General features: G+C 30.8%; 1 protein-coding gene and 1 long non-coding RNA gene across 6 annotated transcripts in view; both read right to left on the reverse strand.

Annotated features, from left to right (window-relative positions):
- Positions 1–2,073, reverse strand: part of LOC101237114 (uncharacterized) — a 38,490-nt gene extending 36,417 nt beyond the window's left edge. Inside the window, exon 1 of one of the 5 annotated variants that reach the window (XM_065798019.1) lies at positions 1,820–2,073. The gene's annotated coding sequence lies outside the window, so the exon portion shown is untranslated. Of the gene's footprint in view, positions 1–43; positions 292–1,819 lie in introns of those variants that run through there. The other 4 variants (XM_065798022.1, XM_065798021.1, XM_065798020.1 and 1 more) reach the window with 4 other exon arrangements.
- A 2,995-nt stretch (positions 2,074–5,068) lies between these two features.
- On the reverse strand, positions 5,069–10,348 carry LOC136080811 (uncharacterized). The gene is made up of 4 exons (XR_010638657.1): positions 10,123–10,348; positions 9,314–9,911; positions 8,830–9,103; positions 5,069–8,566 (listed from the first exon to the last, which is right to left on the reverse strand). It is a non-coding gene; the product is annotated as an uncharacterized LOC136080811 (long non-coding RNA).
- Positions 10,349–21,238: the final 10,890 nt, after the last annotated feature.

Consider the following 21,238-nt stretch of genomic DNA (forward strand, 5'->3'; position numbering starts at 1 on the left):
TATTGATATAAAATGCTATAAAAAATGTTTTAAATCTGCATACTATATATAAATTTAAGTCTGCATACTATGACTCACTAACCCGTTGCAATTCTAAATTAATCACTGGTACAAGAATATTATAAATATTTTTGGAATGTTTAAAATCAAATCTACGCGTACCGTTAACGGAAACGTGTTACTTATCAGATTTGCATGTATTATTTTGATACCATGCATACAATCATTTATAATTGATTCTCACAAAACAATCCGCACATAACGCGACGTTATATCCGATATTAAGCGACTATTAAAAAATGCGGAGTGCAGGAATTTTCAATGTGCGGAAATTTTCGGGACCGGGAAAAAAAAGAGAAAATTCAAAAAAACGGGCAACAGAAACCTTCCCCGTCAACCACTTCCCTCGTCAGACCTGGTTACGACGAGTAGATTCACACCTTATCAATATAAGAAAATTGGATTCGATACTTTGTGGAAATCAGTTTGCATTCAAATAAAGTTTTGACGGCAAACACCAATGTCCGCATTGGCCAGAATATTTTGCCACCAAAAAAAAATTTTCCACTAAAGTAAAGTATCTGTGAAAAAACGTCAGCCGTTCATCAACTATGTAGCAAATAAGAGGTTTAATCAAATACTAAACACTTAGCAATAGATAAAATACAAGAGTATGTTCATTTTAAGCAGTCGTGGCTGTGTGGTCAGAGTTCAGGTTCAAAGTTGGTTCTGGACAGATAGGTGACATTGGTAAAGAAGGAGGCGGGAATCTCTTGGTCAAACCCCCTTGAATGGTGCTCTGTGGTAGGACCATTAGGTCTTCTTAGACCTAGCTGACTTAGGTTAAATAATTTTATAAAAGTTGTAAAACATTTTAAACACTTTCATTGACGGATACAAAGCAGTCAGAAAATATATGTTTGTCTATTCAGAACAGCGTAATAATTTGTGAAATTTTATTATGAATTTTGCAAATTCATTTTGCAAAAAAAGTTAAGGCTTCTTGTTTTTACAGGGTTTTTTTTTTAATCGTAGTTACAATCCTTTCTCAACCTTTTAATTTAGAAATACAAATCTTGATGAACAAACCTAGAGACACAAACGCATTATCGCACTACGAAAGATTTTTGCTATTGCATCATTATTGCATTTTTTTTTTTTAAGAAAAACATTATAATACTTACAATTTTTGCCAAATTAGTGCTGGAAAAAGTTATATGCATGTCAAGGAGGGTCATAAGGTACGGCAAGATAAAGCGGTGTAAAGAGATAAGTTAGTGGATCCATAAACTGTTAAAACCAAGTAATTTTTTGTGATTAATACATTTTTGACGCGTTAGATAATAAAAATAAAGCTTTATATTAATGATTTTATTCTAAAAAACATAGCTTGGAATAGTTTGTACACTAAGGTTTCAGGGTGGTGTTGCAGGTGTCAGTGTTTAGAATTGTTTAAATTTCAAGCAAACAGGTTTATTAAGCACGCGTAAGAGCATGCGTATGAGCTTGGGAGGGACTTTTTAGATTATTATTATGCTTATTTTTGCAGCACCGTTTTCTTTTATTTATCTCGTTTATCATGAAACTAAATGATTGGTATATACATCAAATTCTAGAAATATTTGAAAAGTATATCTTGTGTCAATTAATTATATAATTCGGTTTTTACTGGTTTTTTGCTCTAAAGTGAAATGCAAAAACTTTACTGTAACTCTAAAAAACTCTTAATGATTATAAATTAAACATGAAGGTGTTTACATTATATAAGTTTAAGAATATAAACTTCGTAAAAATAAAAAATTATATTAAAAAAAATTACCATCGCGATTACGATCCATAAATACAATTTATTTCAATTCGACACCGTCGATTTCTAAATTGATAAATTCGAACTTCCTAATATAATACTAACTATATATGCTGTGACACATAATAAGTTTTTTGATAAAAAGTTTATACATTAAAGAAAAAGCTATATTTATTCCTAATTATGCAACCATAACAATAGTTTAGTAAATAGAACGTTATGTTAAATAAAACATCCACGTTTTATTCAAATATTTAATACTTGTCAGTGCACTATTTATATTTCAGCAAAACTATTGAATTGATAATTTTTGCTTTTCCAAAGTAATGAGAAATTTTAATTAATGAATTATTTAAATAAAGAAGTTAAACAATCTATTTTTAGTAATTTATTTTTAACAACTACAAACAATTTTATTCAAATGCAATTAACTCCGTTTTATTTACGAGTATTTAGGATGAGTTGATATTTAGGATGATTTGATATATTGATTTATTGATATTTACAAATAATAAGTTGTTTATGGTTAGTTACAAAACTAAAATAACCATAAAAATGTTATAATAACGTTATAGCAATAATAATGATCAGGGCCCCGGGCGGCAGATATCCTAGGGGCACCAAATGGTTAAATAAATGTTTATGACACACTTCTCCAATATGTAGAAAGAATATCTACAAATTCTCATCAAAATGTTTATCAAGGGCTGTTATTTTTATAAGTTCCTCAGCCTTTGATTTCGTTTTTCGTGAAGGTCTTTGCCTCAGAGTTTTTGTTTGCTCTGCTGATGTGTTTTCGCAAGGTTTAGAATCACTTAGGAATTCCTCAATCTCAGTAGGACCTTGGCAACAAATTTCCAACGGATAGACCATCTGTATTGGTCTTTCCACTACTTGATTATTTCCCGTTCCTAATTTAGCACCGCGGATTATATTATCTTCTCCGCGTACAAGTTTCGTTACCACACCAACTATCCACTCGCCTTTATTCGCTTCTTCTCCTTTAAGCAAGAAGGTCTCTCCCACTGCTATGTCCTTTTGATTATAATCTTTGTGTTGGTAATTTTCTCGTAATAGTTTTGAGTACTCGCTTGTCCACCTTTTCCACGCTAAGTTATTGCATTTCGCGATATACCGCATTGCTCGTGTAGTCGTGCTGTTGTTAAATTCTTTCTCATCGCCATCTTCTGCATTTTCGGAAGGGATAGTAATACCTTTCCCATGTAGAACCATGTAAAAATGTTTGGTGTTAATATCAGAAGTTGAATAATGTTTTTGATATATCCCAATGGTCGGTTATTTAACGTATTTTCAATCAAAATACCAATCAAAACTTCTTTAAGTTGTTCGAAAGTCAGACGAATCCTTCCAGTTGCTTTGTGTAATGATCTTTTTACCAAACCCACCATTCTTTTAAAAAAACCTCCCACCATGAACTTCTAGCTAAATTAAACTTCCATTTTATGTTCATTTCACCAAAGTTTTCCTTTTATAATAAGCAACAATGTTATAGCATTGTCGCTTATTATGAGTGCAGGCGTGCCTCTTCTTGCAATCATTAACACTCTTTGCTTACTTTATATTTGATTGGGCCAGCGAAATCCAAATCAATAGTTTCAAAGGGGTATTTACTTTTAGTTCAATACTTTGGCAAATCAGCTGTTAATGGAGCTAGCAATGGTTTGCAAATGAATCTTTTACACCAATCAAAATTGTATATTATTTTTTTGACTTGACTACGTAAGATATCTGTCCAATAATGCTCACAAAACTTGGACATTGTTAGTCCAACCATTCCATGGTGAGTTTGTGCATGTGCTCTTTGAATAACCAAGTTTGTAAAAGGATAGTTGCGAGGTAAAAATATTGGATGCTCACCTCGTATACAACCCATGCAAACTAATAGCTCATTGTGATTTCTATGTAATCGTAATCTTTCTATTGTTTCTTTACATTGTTCGGATTTTTCAAATTCGTATTGAGCAATTTTGATCAGCTTCTGCATTGCGTTGTTTCTTTCAGTAGCTGATTGCACACCACGACATCTTCTTTTACTTTTGAGATTTGTAGTAATCCTTAAGATTCATGCCACTATTCTTATACCTTTTGGTAGTTGATACTTGTTCATAAGTTCATCAAAATAGTAAACCAACTAAAATACATAACCGTGGCAAGGTTATGCATTTTAGTTGGATTAACTTCTTTTATAACTTCTTCCATTTATGTATGGGCTATATTGGGTGGCCACTCATTCTTTTTGGCAAGCCAAGTTGGACCATTTAATCGAATTTGTGGAATTTTTCCAATATCAGCTGGGTTCTGATTGGTTGGGCAATGGCGCCAGATAATCCAACCTCGTTTATTAATTTCTTTGACGCAATTTGATACAAACTGCTTCCATTTTCAATTATCATTAAGGATCCAATGCAGCCAATGAACTATCAAGCCAGCCCAATATTTCCATCACTAATTATACTTCAAGTGCCAATTTAACGTTTGTAAAAGCATTAGCTACCATGTGTCCAGAAATCAATTCAAGTCTCGGAATAGAACAACCTCGTTTTGATATGCGTGGTTTGGCTGTAAACAATCGTTGAGTTACTTTATTTCCTTGATGTACACTACGTATATTGTAAAGATTGCAAGCAAAGATGGCTGCTGCAGTGTATATATACTACGTATATATACACTGCAGCAGCCATATTTGCTTGCATCACCAAATCCATGGATTTCAATCTTTTTTATTATCTGATTCAAAACAATTATACTTCTTGGTATTGGTGTCAGGTCTGGTAAGGTATTTTTCCAAAGCATCCGTTCCTTTGTTAATTCAGGTGAAAGTTTTTGTCCCAAGCAAACTTAAAATCACAAATTTGTCAATATATAAGTTTTGCTGTTATTGTTATTGGTGAAATCACACCAAGTGGATCAAAAACTAAAATTCCTCTTTTGGTTGTGATATGGTTTGGCGAGTCAGTCTACAATCCACTATTAAAGTGTCCTCAAATTTGTCCCTCAACAAACCAAGATTTTTTGAACAACGTTGATTTTGTTCATTGATGGTAACTTCATGATAGTTCTCTTCTGAATCATTGGTTTCCAATACAGAAAAGTTTGAGTGCCATTTGTAAAGCTGGAATTCTCCCTTTTCAAACAAATGAATTGCTGTTTGCTTTAATTTTTTGACATACTCTAAAGTCAACTCCACCAGTGATTATATCATCAACATATATGCCCTTATTGATTATCTTAATTTCATTCTTTTTATGCGGATAATGTTTTTCATGTCAATAAATGTTGCTTAATTACTCCCCCAAGAATAAAGGGACTAGATGCACAGCCAAACGGGATTCGAGTAAATCTAAGAGTTATTACTTCTTTACTTTTTAAGCCTGATACCCAATAGAAACGGAAAACATCACAATCTTTAGTACCAACTCTTATTTGAAGAAAGGCTTATTTAATTTCTCCAGTAAGACAAACAGGTTGCAATCTGTTTTGTAAAATAACATTGAGTAGTAAGGATTGTAATGGAAGACCAATATGTAAACAGTCGTTTAATGACGATGATCCGTATTCTTTAGCTGAAGCATCAAAAACAATCCTTAGCTTGGTTGTTTCAGAGTCCTCTTTAATCACTGCTCAATGAGGCATGTAGAATATTTTCTAGCCAGTTGGTTTGTTTGGTGCATACTCAATAATCCCATCCTTGAGTTGTTCTTGAATAATAGCGTTATATTTTATAAGATTATTTGGTTTCTTTTCCAGCTTTCTTACTACGCTATGCAACCTTGAGATACTCCCATCTGAATAAGATACAAGTTTTAAACGTTTCTCTTTCCATGGTAATCCAATGTGATAAAAATCAGTCAAGTCTTGTCGTAGCTGTTCTTTAAGTTCTTCATACACTTTATTTTGACTTCCTTCGCTTTGATCTTCAAGACCAAGAACATCCAAGCTGTATAGTTTTTTGTAGCAGTCGTTGGTTGACTTTGTAAATATAAACAGTCGTATAGAACAACGGAAGGTTTTGACGTACTGATCCAGTCATTGTTTCAATATTTTTCGATATCCAACTATTTGGCTATAACTTTAGCTACTTGATTAGCGTAGATGAAGCATAAGGACTACCAGCTCCCGTATTCAAGAGTGCTCTCACTTTATACTTGCCAACGTTCACAACAACTGTGGGATGAATAGTTTGTTCTTCGTATCCAGCCATAAGGATACCTTTTTTATTCGTCTTTATTAACCCCAGTGCATATAGATGAATGATACCTCCTTGACAATGGTAGCAAGTCAGTTAGCTGTTTAAAGCCCCACTCTTGCCATTTTGAATCTGTTCAAGTAATATCAGGGTTAACAGGGCCCAGTTTGTTGAGATTTTCGCTACCAGTATTTCTGCTGTTTCCAATTTGTTTAAAGTTTTCAACGAGTTTACGCTTACATTTAATTTTCTGTAAAAATTATGTATTTGATCCACGTCGGTATTTTTTATGTAGGGAAGATCCATGATACCACGACCATGCTGGCGTATAATTTTAGATAGGATTCCATACTTTTAATTTAGAATTTTTCGCTTTTTCATAACCATTTGCATTAAAAGGGAGTTCAGCAATTTCCTCTTTTGGCGTACTTGATAATAGTTTACGTAGGTATGATAATTTAGTTACTGGAGGATAGCCTGTGTTGTCAATTTTTGTGCTGAATTGTTCCCAAAACCGTACCCAATCTAGAATAGTCCCATCAAATTTTGAAATTTGTTGTGTAGGGAGTTGCTTTATAATCATTTGTATATGCACTGTGCATGCTTTGATTTGTTTCTTGTTTTTTTTCATTTAGTTCTTCTTTTTCTTCGTGCGTCTTCTAGTATCTCGTGGTTTCTCTTTCTATACGGTGTTCTTCCAGTGAGGTCAGAAGTTTGCTTTGCTGTTTAATTAAGTTGTGCTGCTGTTCGTACCAGTAGTCGATTTCTTCATTATCGGCGTTTTCTTCGTCTCTTTTTAATTCTTCTATGTTTTTGATTAAGTTGAAAGTCTCCGACAGTTTTGCTTTGATGGTTGGTTCCAATCTATCTAATGAGTGTACATCGTTATTGTTCAATAATATGCGTACTTCCAGACCAAGTCGCTCAACTTTTGTTAATGTTAGTTCTAATTCCCTTGATAGTGTAGTAATTGGATCTTCGCGTTGCTTCGGAGGCATTTTAAATTATACTGTAATTTTTGACTCCTTACGTCAGTTGATAGCTTGTAGAGTATTTAGTAGATTCTTGTAGTCCTGGCAGGGTCGCCACTTTGTGTTGTGAATATTTTTTTTTAATCAACTGACCAAGGAAGATTGACTCAACACCCTTTTTTGTAACTTGTTTATATATATTCTTATAACAAAAAACAGCGTTATTTATTTTGCTGAAGCAAAAATCAACTAAAAACAAAAAATAACAATATTTTACTTGATAAATTGTTGGCTTGACATGTTTAACATGTTAAGGTTTGTGCTTGTGACTTAATATAAGAAAAAAATTAAAATTTAATCTCAAAGACAAGGTTTATTGAAATCACTAAATCACTATATGGCAAATTTTATAAACGCTAAGCAGTGAAATAGACCAATGACGCCACTTAGGCAATGAATCAATTTAAGTTAGTCATCCATTTCAACTGCTGATGTAAGAGTTGAAGTAGAAGGTCCCTGACTTGAAGCAGCTGAATTCTCAGAGTCATTGGTAGAAGCCTCTTCAAACAATTCTTCTTTTTTATCCTGACTGGTTAGAAACCATCTTTTGATCTGGATCTTAGGGTAGTTTTGCTGAATGTACAACAATTTTTCAACTTGTTCAGGCTGCAATTATGTTCTTTTATAAGAGACGATTCCACCACCGGCACTAAAGGCTCTTTCTGAAGATGCTGAGAAAGCAGGTACACATAGTCATTTTTTAGCAGCTTGAGCAAGGAGAGGAAATTTTTACATATTTACTCTCCAAAATTCCAGCACGTCCACACCAACAACCCCTGGGAGTTTTTGAAATATTTCCCATTCAGTGACAATGTCCGACTTTGGAGGTGAACCAGAATAAGAAGTCATAAGTGCAGGAGCTTCTTCCATTCCAACATTATACAAAGGATTATCTTCTGAAACATGACCTTGGATTTCAGCATGTAATCGTTCATTAAATAATTTTGTTGCAGCAATCCATTTCTGATAAGTATTGGCTTGAGTAATCAGTGTCTCATGGGCTTCATCAAATCCACCCAGTTTTTTCAGAGCTCTTCCCTTGTACAAGGGGTTAAGCAAGTTGGAAACAGAGTAAAAAAAGTTTTGACAACCAGTGTCCGGAAAACGAACATCCAAGTTTTCCACCAATTTTTGGTGAAACATTTGTGCTGTTGGTGATGCCCCACCAGCCTTGATGAAATCCAGGCATTTGTGCCTCAGTATGTAAATGTTTGAGATAACGAGGTGAATGCTTACTTCTTTGTCAGCAGAGAAACATTCTGAAATCTCAGTAACTCTCCACAGAATAGGCAAAATTTCATCATAAAGATTGAACTCATCTTCTGATGGAATGACTGGAGCTAGTTTGGCGTCATTTTTTCAAGGAATGTCTCTAATGGAGCTGAGGATACGACGCATTTTTACAATGTTTTCCAACATCATAAAAGTTGAATTTTAGCGTGTTTTCATCGGAGTGATGATTTTCACAAACTTTAACTTATCCTTGCCAACAACATCACTGTCATCAAGCAACAGCTTTAGCTAAAAATTAAAATAGAATTATAAGAAACATAACATAAAAGGTGATTAGTACTATTTACTATTATTAAAAACTGATATTAGCTATGTTATATGTTTTTACTTTTTAAGTGTTAACATTTTATCAGTTATTAATGATAGCTATCATTAGAAAAACTTTGTCACACAAAGTGTACTGAGAAGTTTAAATTGCGCTTGTATTGTATTAAACTATAAACTAAATTGAAATAAAAGCTAAAAAGGATGTTAAACTAAAAACTAGTTACCTCTTTTTTAATTCTTTCCTCAGACAAAGATGACTTATGGCATCTTGAACTTAACTCAGTTGCTCTTTAAATTGCTTTGTGAAGATCCAAACTGTCAAAACCTTTTGTTTCTTTGACAGTTGCTTCAACTGCCAAATTCAAAAAATGATCAGCACAAAAAAGAGATGTATCTACAAAATAACACTTGTTAATTGCCGCCTTCATATTAGCGACTGAATCATGGACACACACAACGGACGAAACTCCAATATTTCCGGCTAACTCTAAGACATTCCTGAAAAGCAAAGTAAAATTAGTTGTTTGCTTTTTGATATTTTAAAATACAAACCAATACTTTTGTTGTTATTTTAGATATAAGTAAAAGTATTAATTTGTGCCATTAATTTTAAACCAAATGGCGGGTTTTGCTTTATCTAAATGATTTAAACGGTTAACTTAATTAACAGAAATTTTAACCTAATAAAAATAAAATACTAAAACATACTTATCCAGACGAAGAGCAATGGCTTTAGCTGTATGAAAACGGAAAAACTCCAATCACAAACATCTTTAACCGGAAGTCTTCACTCACATAGTGCAATGTACTGGCTTGGTATGCATCATTGTTTCTGCTTTGCCATAGGTCAGTTGAGATTGCAAATCCAGCGGTCTTTGGCAATTCCTCCTTCAGAATGTCATCCACACAGATTTTCACATTTTTGTACAACAACGGCAACCTAAAATTAAAATAAAAAATTAGTTATTATTGGTATTTCTCGTTACATATCAATTTTGTTACCTAATAAGAAAACCAAAAAAAAATTGGTGTGAATTGGTCTTAAAAAAGTAGGTTTTTTAAAAAATTTAGTTCTCTTGGAACTCCCATTGAGTTGACTCCCCAACCCAAAATAAAATTTAAAAATTTGCAATTTGTCTCCTCTAAGCTGTTCACGGTCTTGTGGCTTGTATTTGACCCAATGCTTTAGATTTTGGACCTTTTCTTCTGATAGTCCGGAAAGTCTTCCTTGTGTAACTTTACTGCCCAACACTAATGGCGTCTTATCATCTCGGACCTGCTCATAAACCTCGTCTTCATTGTAGGTCTAAAAATCAAAATGAAACCTGGTAAAATACCTAATATTGAAACATTCATCAGCATTTATTGAAAGTTATTGATATTTATTGTTAAATCTTGTTAAATCTTGGTATTTTAATAGTAATATACCAAGATTTAACAAGATAACTAACACATATGAAAATAAAAGTTAATATTTAAATTAAAAAAGTAAAAACGTTTTCTAAACTTTATTGCACCTGTTTTAACTCATCAAAAAGAACATGGCGCTTTTTCTCCAGGGCTGCAAACTAAACAGGATGCTTCCTTGTCAAATATGATCTCATGCTAGATGTGTTTCTGTCCGTCAACTTGCAAATTGCAAAACAATACTTGCATTTTGCAGTAATATGTTGCTCTTCATCAGGTGTAGTACTGACCTCTTCATCAAAGTGATTCCAAATTTCGGTCCTTGGCCTTGGCGTTCTTTAAAATATTGTTCAATTACAATTTTGATACTGATTCAAACTAAAACTTTAACATCTTTCCTTATAAAAAAAAATTATTTTAAGAGCCTTATAATGTATATCTAAGTAATTTAAAGAGTATTCAAAAACTTTTTCCCAGAGAGTTTTTAAAAACGTTTTTATTACAATTAGCTAGTTAATTTCGGTTCAGTAGAACCGTAATTGAAACCGTAACCAAAACCAAAAAAAAGTTATTTTTAAAAAAAGTAACCACGAAAAGAACTTAAACTATTTAATTAGTGATTTTAATATTGATTGTTTACAGTATCGCGTCAAATAGAACATTAAAGAGTTTTACAACGACTTATTTAAAAACGGAGCGTTTCTCTTAAAAAAGGAATCATTAAATGCGATATCATAAATCATTTTCCGATTTTTTTCTCCATAAATACAAATACTAAATTAACACTAGATAAAAAAAAAATCTTTAGTAAACGCATTTATAGTAAAGCAAATTTAGCATCATTTAATGACCAATTATCAATGCTTCATTGGCACCATATTGATCATTTTCAGGACGCCAACTTAGCTTATAGCAATTTTCTTAAAACATTCTATGATATTTATGACGTAAATTTTCCTAAAATTGAAATAAACCAAAAGCTTAAAAAAATAACATCCCATTGATAACCGATGTACTAAGAAAATCTTCCACAATTAAACAAAAATTATATATTAAGTACATGAAATCCAAATCAGTTCAAAATAAAACCATTTACAAAAATTATGCTAGAGAGTTTGAAAGACAAAGAAAAATTTCAAAAAAAAATACTATCTTGACTTATTTGAAGAAAAAAAAAAGCAACTCAAAACGTACTTGGTAAGTTTTAAGAGAAATCACTGGTAATGCTAAAACTAAATCAGGCACTTTGCCTTACGGTATCAAAGTTAATGTTAAAATTTTATATTCTTCAAGCGATATTGCAGTTGAATTAAATAAGCATTTTATTTTAGCAGGGCCTAACTTTAACTAAAATTTGATAATAATAACAATAATCTTCAAAAACTCCATAACTATGACATTTATTTATCATTCAAATTTGTTTGAATATATAAATATTTAAAAAAGTAAAATAGATTTGATTTTGTACTGATTTATGAGATATAAGGCATTTAAACGATCAGTATTTAACATGATTTGATAAAAATAGTGCATGTGAAAATATTTTAATATTTGATGATCGCTTAAAGCATGATTTGAGAATAGTAACTTGATTCAATTGTCACGTGATTTCAATTAAAAATTACTACAATTGTTGTAATTAAAAATTGATTTACCCACAAACGATTAAAACATCAAAATAATTAGGAAATCATCATCACCTTATATATCAAGATAAAACAACAAAGTTATTTTCCGCAAATGATTCTTTTATATATACGAAATTTGCCATTTCTTAAATTTAGGAATTTCTTAAAGCATAGGACTTTGTTAGGTCACACCACGGAATGCTTTTATTTAAAAAACTAAACAGTTGGATTGTTCTCCTAACCGCCTGAGCCGTTTTTAACAATTTAATCTAAAAAATGGCATTCAAAATTAAGCGATTATTAATTTTTATCAATATTTTAATCAATAAATTGAGAAAATATATTGCAAAATAACTTAACTTAAAATTTAGTTATATCTAATACAAAATATTGTAAAATATCGAAACCAAACTACAACCAGTGTGAACAACATGCTGTTATCTCAAGAATTGTAATACTATTTTCAACAGCAACAGATAATAATTCTAGTGAATTGTGAAAAGCGCTATCACTCCATTTGGATTAACTGGTGGATCAAGGAATTTTTTATGGAATTTCTTCTCTTTGCAATAACAAACAACAAGAATGAGAATTTATATAGAAATACAAAATAAAAGATCTAACAAAACAATTTAAATTATTACAGAATATGTTTATTTTTTGCAAATAGCAATATTATATACCAAGAAATTAGGCTTTGAAAATAATGCTCTTTTTTTTAATAATTATTCATAGATATTAATAATATCTCCTGATAATTGAAATAATTAAAAACAGAGTATTCTTATTCAAAAAAAACTTAATATTGTTAATACCTTTGGATAATTGAAATCATCGAAAAATATAGAATCACGATTCAAAGTAAGTTTAATATTTAGGATATAATACTTTTTTACTTCAATAGCCTGGTTATTCAGAGATAATTTTAGCGTTATTGTATTTTGAAATAGCCTTGTTCTCATTTATAAATTTCAAAAAAAAAAAAATAGATATTTGAAAAACTAATGAATTAATTACGTATTTTTGTGAATATTGTATCTATTTTAGCACACATATTTTCTCTCTCACACAGAGAGTGAAATCTCTCTCTCTCTCTCTTTATGCTAGTTATGCAAGTTAAAGTATATACTTCAATAATATTATTGTATACATTTTGGTATAGTATAGTATAGATAGTATAGTAAAAATGCAACCATAAGTTAATATAGTATGAATACATCATATAGTTTTAAAGTATGACGAAAAGTATGAAAATTTAGATGTATTACATAAACTTGTTTTATAAAACTTGTTTTCACCTTAAATTTAAGGTTAAAAAAATATACACACAATCTATATAATGGATGGTTCACTCTCTCATAACCTAGCTAAAACAAATAAAGCGACCATAGTACGGATATATCATATAGTTCTGTAGTATGCCAATAACTTATTAAATAAGTTAAGTTAATAACTAGTTATTAACTTAACTTATTTAATAAGTTATTGGCATACTACAAAACTATATGATATATCCGTACTATGGTCGCTTTTATTATGTATGGATACATCATATAGTTTTAAAGTATGACGAAAAGTATGAAAATTTAGATGTATTACATAAACTTGTTTTATAAAACTTGTTTTCACCTTAAATTTAAGGTTAAAAAAATATACTCACAATCTATATAATGGATGGTTCACTCTCTCATAACCTAGCTAAAACAAAGAAAGCGACCATAGAACGGATATATCATATAGTTCTGTAGTATGCCAATAACTTATTAAATAAGTTAAGTTAATAACTAGTTATTAACTTAACTTATTTAATAAGTTATTGGCATACTACAAAACTATATGATATATCCGTACTATGGTCGCTTTTATTGTTTTAGCTAGGTTATGAGAGAGTGAACCATCCATTATATAGATTGTGTGTATAATTTTTTAACCTTAAATTTAAGGTGAAAATAAGTTTTATAAAACAAGTTTATGTAATACATCAAAACTTTTGGTAAATATATTGCTAATGTTGTTGTTGTTAAAAAAAAGTTATAGTTGTATTATTTAAATAAATAACTGAACGTATAGCAGTATAAAATTAATATAAAATTATATTTTATTGGGCAATAACATACAAAATCTGAAATCTTTTACAATAATAAAAACGCCATTTTTCAAAATTATAAGATAATTTATAGCTACGCCAAACTTAAGTCAGAAAATAGCAGACGTAGCTTTTCTTGCGTAAAGTTTGCTGAGCATTTTTTAGGAAAATATTGTGAATACCATTTTTTATTCTTTTTGCGTAAGTAATAACTTACGTCAAAACTTAAGTTTTTGGTTACGCAAGGTTTGTGAATATGACTTTGCGTAACTTTGAACTTAAGCAAAACTTACGCAAACTTTACGCAAATTTTGGACTTACGAAAGTGTTGTGAATCCGCACCCTGATTTAGTTTTATGAAAATCGCCACGTAAAAGAACTTTAGATTACCTACTTCTTATTTTAAAATAAATTTAACTTTGCGTAATTAATGGAAGATTCCCATAAGGAAAATAACTATGACATCAATGCTATGAGGAATTTAAGCAAAACGAAACAAAAAACAGCTATTCTCCGCTATGCTTAAAAAACCACTATGATATATATTTCCGGATTCATTTTTTTAAAGTAAACTAAACGGAGAGAATTGTTTTAATCAAGCATTTTTAGAGAGGTTTTGCTTTTTTTACGGTAATTAAGGCTAAAAATATCCCCATTGTTTCAGGATTCATTTGACCTGATTTTACTGTAAACATAAAAAAAAAAATTTGCTTGAATGTTTAATCAAAAGGTTTCTCTCGGTTCCGTTTATACATAAAAATGAATCCTTAAATATTCCAATAAACCCTTAATTATTCATATAAAGACTTAATTTTTTGTATAATGCTTTAATTATTCAGCTGAAGCTAATATTATTAAAAATAGTTACAATACTACTAAAGTGGTAGTCAAATAAAAGAGACGATTTTGAGAAATAGAAAGAAATCTAGTATACTTAAGTATTTATATAGTTTCTTAGAGAGCATTAAGTTGATTTAAATAAAATAAAATAAGTTACATTTGGTTGATCCATAATAGGGAAAAAAGTGTCACAAAATCAGCAAAACTGATCACATTTCAAAATTAAAATTTAGAATATTCTACTCTAGATACTCCATTTAACCGTCAGATTTTATGTAAATCAGAATAATAAAAAAGTTATTGACTTTTTTGGATGAACCCATTCATTTTCAATAGTTCGTAGAATGTTTTAAAACGTCTAGGTTTATAAATCACTATTTAGAGTGGTTCATAAAAATTTTGAAGGTTAAATGGAGTGCATATATTTTTATTGCATATCCTGAACTTTTGAAAATAAATAATTTATTCAACATTTTGAAAATAAATAATTTATTGAACATCAAGTTATCTCATTTTAAGTCTTCAGAAAACGCTTAAAATTCGAAACTGAGAAAAACACTAAAGAAAGTTTAAAAAGTAAAAATCAAAACAAATAAATCTTTAAATCCTAATAATCTCTTGTTGCATAAGAGTCTCTTCAATTTCTTTTTTTTTTAATGTCACTGTAGCTCTTCTGTTTTGCTCTGATATCTTTCGCTTATTTACATTGTCATTAACTTATAAGCATATTAAGTCATGCGTTTTACACATGAAATAGCCAGTTTCAATTCGGCACAAAACTATTCCTTTCAATCTGAAATGTTTTAAGAGGCCAAGGATTCTATTTCTGCTATTGTTAAAATGTATAGGAACTGAATAGATATCCATTTTTATTGTTTCTTCTTTACAACATGCATAGATTTTAGTACACGAGACCATATGATTGCATTCAGAGTCTCGTTTGTTTAAAACTTTAAAAGTTGGAAAGATGAGATTTTTTATTTACTGAGGAGTTAAATTGTTTTACCTGAAAAAGAAAAAGAAAAAAAACCACTTGAAGGAATTATATTAGATCATAAACATTTTGAACGTTAACTAAGAGCGTTGCCAGGTAAATCTCAAAAAATGGGTAGACTTAAAAGTTATCAAAATTGAATAAAAAGGTACAGTCGGTGATTTATTTTATTAGGAATGAATGTAGAGGTGTATACCTGGATGCTGTTTTAATCAAAAAAATATTTCCAAAAAATTTGAGAAAAATATAGTTAAATCAGTTTAGCACTTTTGGTAACCAATTTCTGTTTTTCAAAAACAACGGAGATAGAAGGGGAGCGGGTTCTTTAAGAAATATTAATTGCAATCTTGCCTTACTTAGGTTTTAAATAAATTACAAAAAAAAATATGGAAACTATGGGTACTCAAACTGAGAATAAGTTTATTTGTTTTTTCATAATAACTTTAATGCATTAAACATGTTAATGCTTTGAAAGTATTTTAATAAAAAAGAAAATATTTTTATTGTCTTTTAACATTTACTAGTTGTAAATTACTTTATATTTTGTTTATTGTTTAAATCATTTTACAAACTTTCCTAATGTTTACTTAATTATTTTTTCATATATACATAGTTAATAAAGTTGTTGCACATTAAACAGAACCTATTTGATGATTGCTATTTGTGTAACTTAATGTAGTCAATTTCAAGGTGTTTTGTTTTGATATAGTTTGTATATAATAATTTTTGGTTATATTTATAGAAGTAGAAACTTAAAGGTATATGCATCGGCCTAATTCATATTTTTTTAATCTTTTTAGTCTTTTTTTTTTACTGCTATGGTTAGAAAATTTAAAAGCTATTACTTTTTAATCTGTGTACAAATATCTATGACGGATAACATGACCCGACCCTAAATTTAAATGAAACTTAAGGTCAGGTTAGGTTATTCTGCAACTGGTAAAATGTAACCCAGTACAACCATATCTTGCTGCGTTGTAGAATACACTTTTTCAGGCAACAGCTTTAAAAAATCAGACTGACGCGATATTGCGTGTAGATGATGTCCCTGTTTGTATTTTTGATGTACATTGTTGAGGCCACATTTGAAGCTCTTTTTTTATGACTTAGGGTTTGTTAATAGTAATGAGGACTATTAGATAATGTACTGAGTACTATCTGCGCTTTGAGTTGAGTTCTTTAACCAATTTAAAAATGACTAAATTATTAAAAACTATAAAACACAAAGAACAATTACTATGAACAAGTTCTCTAATTCTATTATTCACTTAAATTCGTTGTCTTCGAAGTAACTTTTTTCCTGTTGAGTCTTAGCTTTTCGAAAGTTCACCAGGCCTACTTGCTCTTTTTGAGACTATTTTGAGTTCAACCGTCTTATCTTGTGATCTCAGTGTTGATGGTTATCTTCCTTTAATTCGTAAAGTCTTCGCTAGTCACATGCTTGGCCTGAGCATTATTATTCGTAAGAGTTCACCTATTTTTCAGGAAACTAGGTTTTAATCCACAGGCTATACTAAATTTTATTTGCTTTCGTTTAGCACCACTTCACTCTATCGCCTTTTTCTTAGTTTAATATCGCTCTCTTTCATCTCAAGACTGCGCTCTTTTTGATATTATTTCTGATTAAATTTACCAAGCCATTTCTCTATCTCCTTTAGCCAATATCTTTGTTGTTGGTGACTTTAATGCTTATCACACTGAATGGCTTGGTTCTAGTGTCAGTGACAATCATTGTTTTGCTGCAATTTCCAATCATAGCCATTACTTTCATATCTATCGCCAGAACAATTAGAGAAGCAATGCTGTTATTCTCTCTTACATGGTTCATATTTTATTACCTCACCTAAAGACAACTAAAGCTGAATTTTTAGCTAAAAACTTTTTATCAATCTTATCTCTTGATTCCTACCTGATATAGCCGATTAATCACATCCTACCTAATATAGCCGAAAAACAGCTTGATCCATTGCTTGACATTTGTATTACTCCAGCTTCTGTATCTAAAGTGATATCCTGCTTAGACTCTTCTACAGCTTGTGACCCGGACAATATACCTGTTATAGCCTTGCAAAAGTGTTCCCCATGATCTGTCATCTATACATTCAAAACTATTTAACAAGTTCTTATCAGAGTCTTGTTTTCCAGCATGCTGGAAAGCGGCATCTGTTATCACTATTTTCAAAAATTCTGAAGAGCGATCTGGCTCGTCTAACTACCATCGTATTATTTTTTTTCCTATCATAAGCAGGGTTTTTAGTCTTTAATTAACAAATACTTAATCTCTTATCTTGAATCTTATAATATACTTTCTTATCATTAATATGGATTTCGATCTTTTCGTTCAACAGCTGATTTGTTTAGAATAATAATTGATAAATTTTTATCGTGTATTAGATAGATCTGGAGAGGTTAAGGCTATCGCTCTTAACATAGATAAAGATTGGCATGCTGGTATTCTCCATAAGCTCTCTTTTTACGGTGTATCAGTTAACATTTTTAAGGTAATTGAACCCTTCCTTAACAATCGTAGTATAAAAATTGTCCTTGATATATAGCACTCCCCAGGAAAAAAAGTTCTATAGAATTTCTATAAACTTTTGAAACATATGGTCTATAGAAATTCTTTAGAATTCTATAAAATTTCTATAGAATGTCTATTAATTTCTATAGAAATTGCTATAAAACTTTATTTTCTATAAAATAAAAAGTAGAAAAAAAAATTCTATTGGAATTTCTATTGAAATTAACAGAGATTCTATAAAAATTGTATAGAATTCTATAGAATTTCTATAGACCATATGTTTCAAAAGTTTATAGAAATTCTATAAAACTTTTTTTCCTAGGTCTTTATCATTTCCTGTAACTTCAGGGGATCCTCAAGGTTCTATGCTTGACCCTATATTTTTTTTTAATTTACTTTAACGATCTCCCAGAAATTCTCATATCTAAGGTAGCATTGTTTGTTGATAATACTACTATTTATTCTTTTCTTGGTAGGAAGTCAACACTCGCTGGTTGCTTGCAGGGAGCATTTGAGCTTTAATAGGAACTTGCTTCTGCTACAGCATGGGACTCTCAGTGAACTTTAACTCAGATAGAACTCATATTTTTTCAGCTAATTGCTATTGCAACAGATTAGATTTTCCTTTATTTACAAACGGTAGTTTACTCGATGAGTCATCTATTCTTCGTCTTCTAAGATTAACTTTTACTTTTGATCTTTCTTGGAAACCATATATCAAATATGTTGCAAAAATAGCATCTGCTAAGGTTGCATCTCTTTATCATGCTCGCCACTTTCTTACTCCGGATTCTACTTTTTATCTCTACAAATCTCAAATCCGTCCTTGTATGGAATACCATTTCCACATCTGTAGCGGATCTTCGAATGATGCTCTTTTTCTTTTAGACAAGATGCAAAAACGAGTTGTAAACATTGTTGGACCTGCTATTGCAGCCAACCTTTAACCATTGTCACATCGTCGTAATGTTGCTTTTCTTTCTTTTTTCTATTAATATTTTAACAGGCGCTGCTCTAAAGAGCTAGCTTTTCTTGTGCCTAAGGCTGGCGTGAAGGAGGGGGATATAACACCCCCCTTTCCCCCATCAACGATTTTTTTGTGCATTTAGTCGGCAAACTTAACCCTTTTTAGACAAGTCAGTCGGCAATTTTAGACAGTCAGTAAGCAAATGTTGACTAGGCAGTCGAAAAATTTCAAAAAACGAGGACCTTTTTTTTAGTAGGCAAAGATTGTAATGCCAACCCTCACTCCTCTTTCACGTGACCCCTTCTCGCACCAGCCCTGTTTGTGCCATCTACTAAAATTTATTCTCGTGTTACTCGTGATTTGATTAAGTTTCATCCTTTTACTGTGACTGTCCCTAAGCGCTCCAAAAATTCTCATTCATCTATTTTCTTTCCTCAAACATCAGTTCTTTAGAATTCGCTCCGTTCATCTTAGTTAGATTCAGATACTTAGAGGTCTAGATGTTTTTTTGACTTTTTCATTCAATGAATGAATTAACATGCAATGAAGGTAAAAACTATAGCATTGATACATCTTCCAAAGCTTCATGTGTTCCAAACCACATGACAAATTTTTTTATTTGGTAAGTTTTGTTTGAACAAAAAAAATGATGGATATTTTCTACGCCATCACTGATATCCTCTGAACTAAAAGGTTTGCTTTATCATAACATTGTAATGAAATTAGGAGTTTAAAAACACAAACTTTGGATCTAAAAAAAGTATTGTCTATTATACTGATTGGTACTCATTTGCTCTTGAACTAACTAAAACTTTTGATGTTCCAGAGGTTAAACCAAGTTTATGTGGCAGACAAATATTTAGAGATAATTATCCCTCAAACACTGTTTCACAATATTATAAACATTGCATTACATCACCTCTTCTAGATCATTTAATTAATGAGTTAAAAGCTAGATTTGATGATGGTAAGATAATTGTTTACAAAGATTAATTTGGTATTCTTGCAAATGTTGTTAAATAAAAAAGGATTGTGAAAATTAATTTTTTTTAACTTCATCCTCGAGTAACCCAAGTTCAACAAATATATCGCCAATCTTACTCGAAAAAGAAAAATACTTTTTACTTTAATTGTGCCAGTGGATGGAAACGAAAAGGCACATTTAATGATTATAAAGCCCTAAAATCGCTCAGACGGGAGGCAAAGAACTGAAGAAAGGAATTTGAAAAAAGTTACAGCAAAAAAATACTCAATGCTTCTATATCAATACATTAACAACATGAAAAATACTAATAAACGTATCACTTCAAGATATCAGTTTTATCTGCACAGATAAAACCAATTTTATAAAGCGTGGTACTACCTCGTAACCACAATTAAACCTGTGATCACAATTAAAGTAGCCTCCTCGACTATATTTGAGGAGGGTACTTTAGTTGTGGTTACAGTTAAAAAATTCGTCTCCCAACAACTACTTTAATTGTGGGGAGGTGAATTATCATAATAAATATATAGAGAAACAGATCTTTAAAGTTCGTACAAACTTTTAACAGATGTTTAAAGTACAACTTTAGTACAAACTTTAAACAGATGTTTAAAGTTTGCGCTATACTTGTCCGTCCACATCTTGAATACAATGTTGCTGTATGGTCTCCTTACCTTAACGGAGATACATCTATATTAGAACAAGCACAGAGGCGAGAAACTAAGCTAGTTCCCTCTCTTAAAAACATGACATATAAAGAAACTTTCATTTCGACGTTTAAGAGGTGATACAATTTAAATTTTTAAAACCATCAATAAAATAGATAGTATTAATCTAACTTTACATGGATACAGTTTCTTAAAGCAAATAAATATACAAAAAAATCTGGTTCAGGCATGTGGAAAAAACTTTAGATACCAAACCGAATTTACTAAAAGTGTTTCTACACAAAACTATTTCCTATTGTATGTACACTCATTGCGTCTATTAGATCAACAGCAATAGACGCAATGAGTGTACATACAACACCTATAGGTTTTAGTATGAGTTGGAAATAAATTGTTATAAACTTTCTATTTAAATTTTCTTTAACGCCTACAGCGATGTTTGTGCTTTATAATATATTTTTTCAGTAGCACAAGGCATTATAGAATTGATATTCGGATAAATATTTAAAAACTCAATCCATTGTTGGATTCAAACTA

This window comes from Hydra vulgaris, chromosome 05 (assembly GCF_038396675.1).
Source record: "Hydra vulgaris chromosome 05, alternate assembly HydraT2T_AEP".
In the NCBI taxonomy this organism is placed as follows: Eukaryota; Metazoa; Cnidaria; class Hydrozoa; order Anthoathecata; family Hydridae; genus Hydra; species Hydra vulgaris.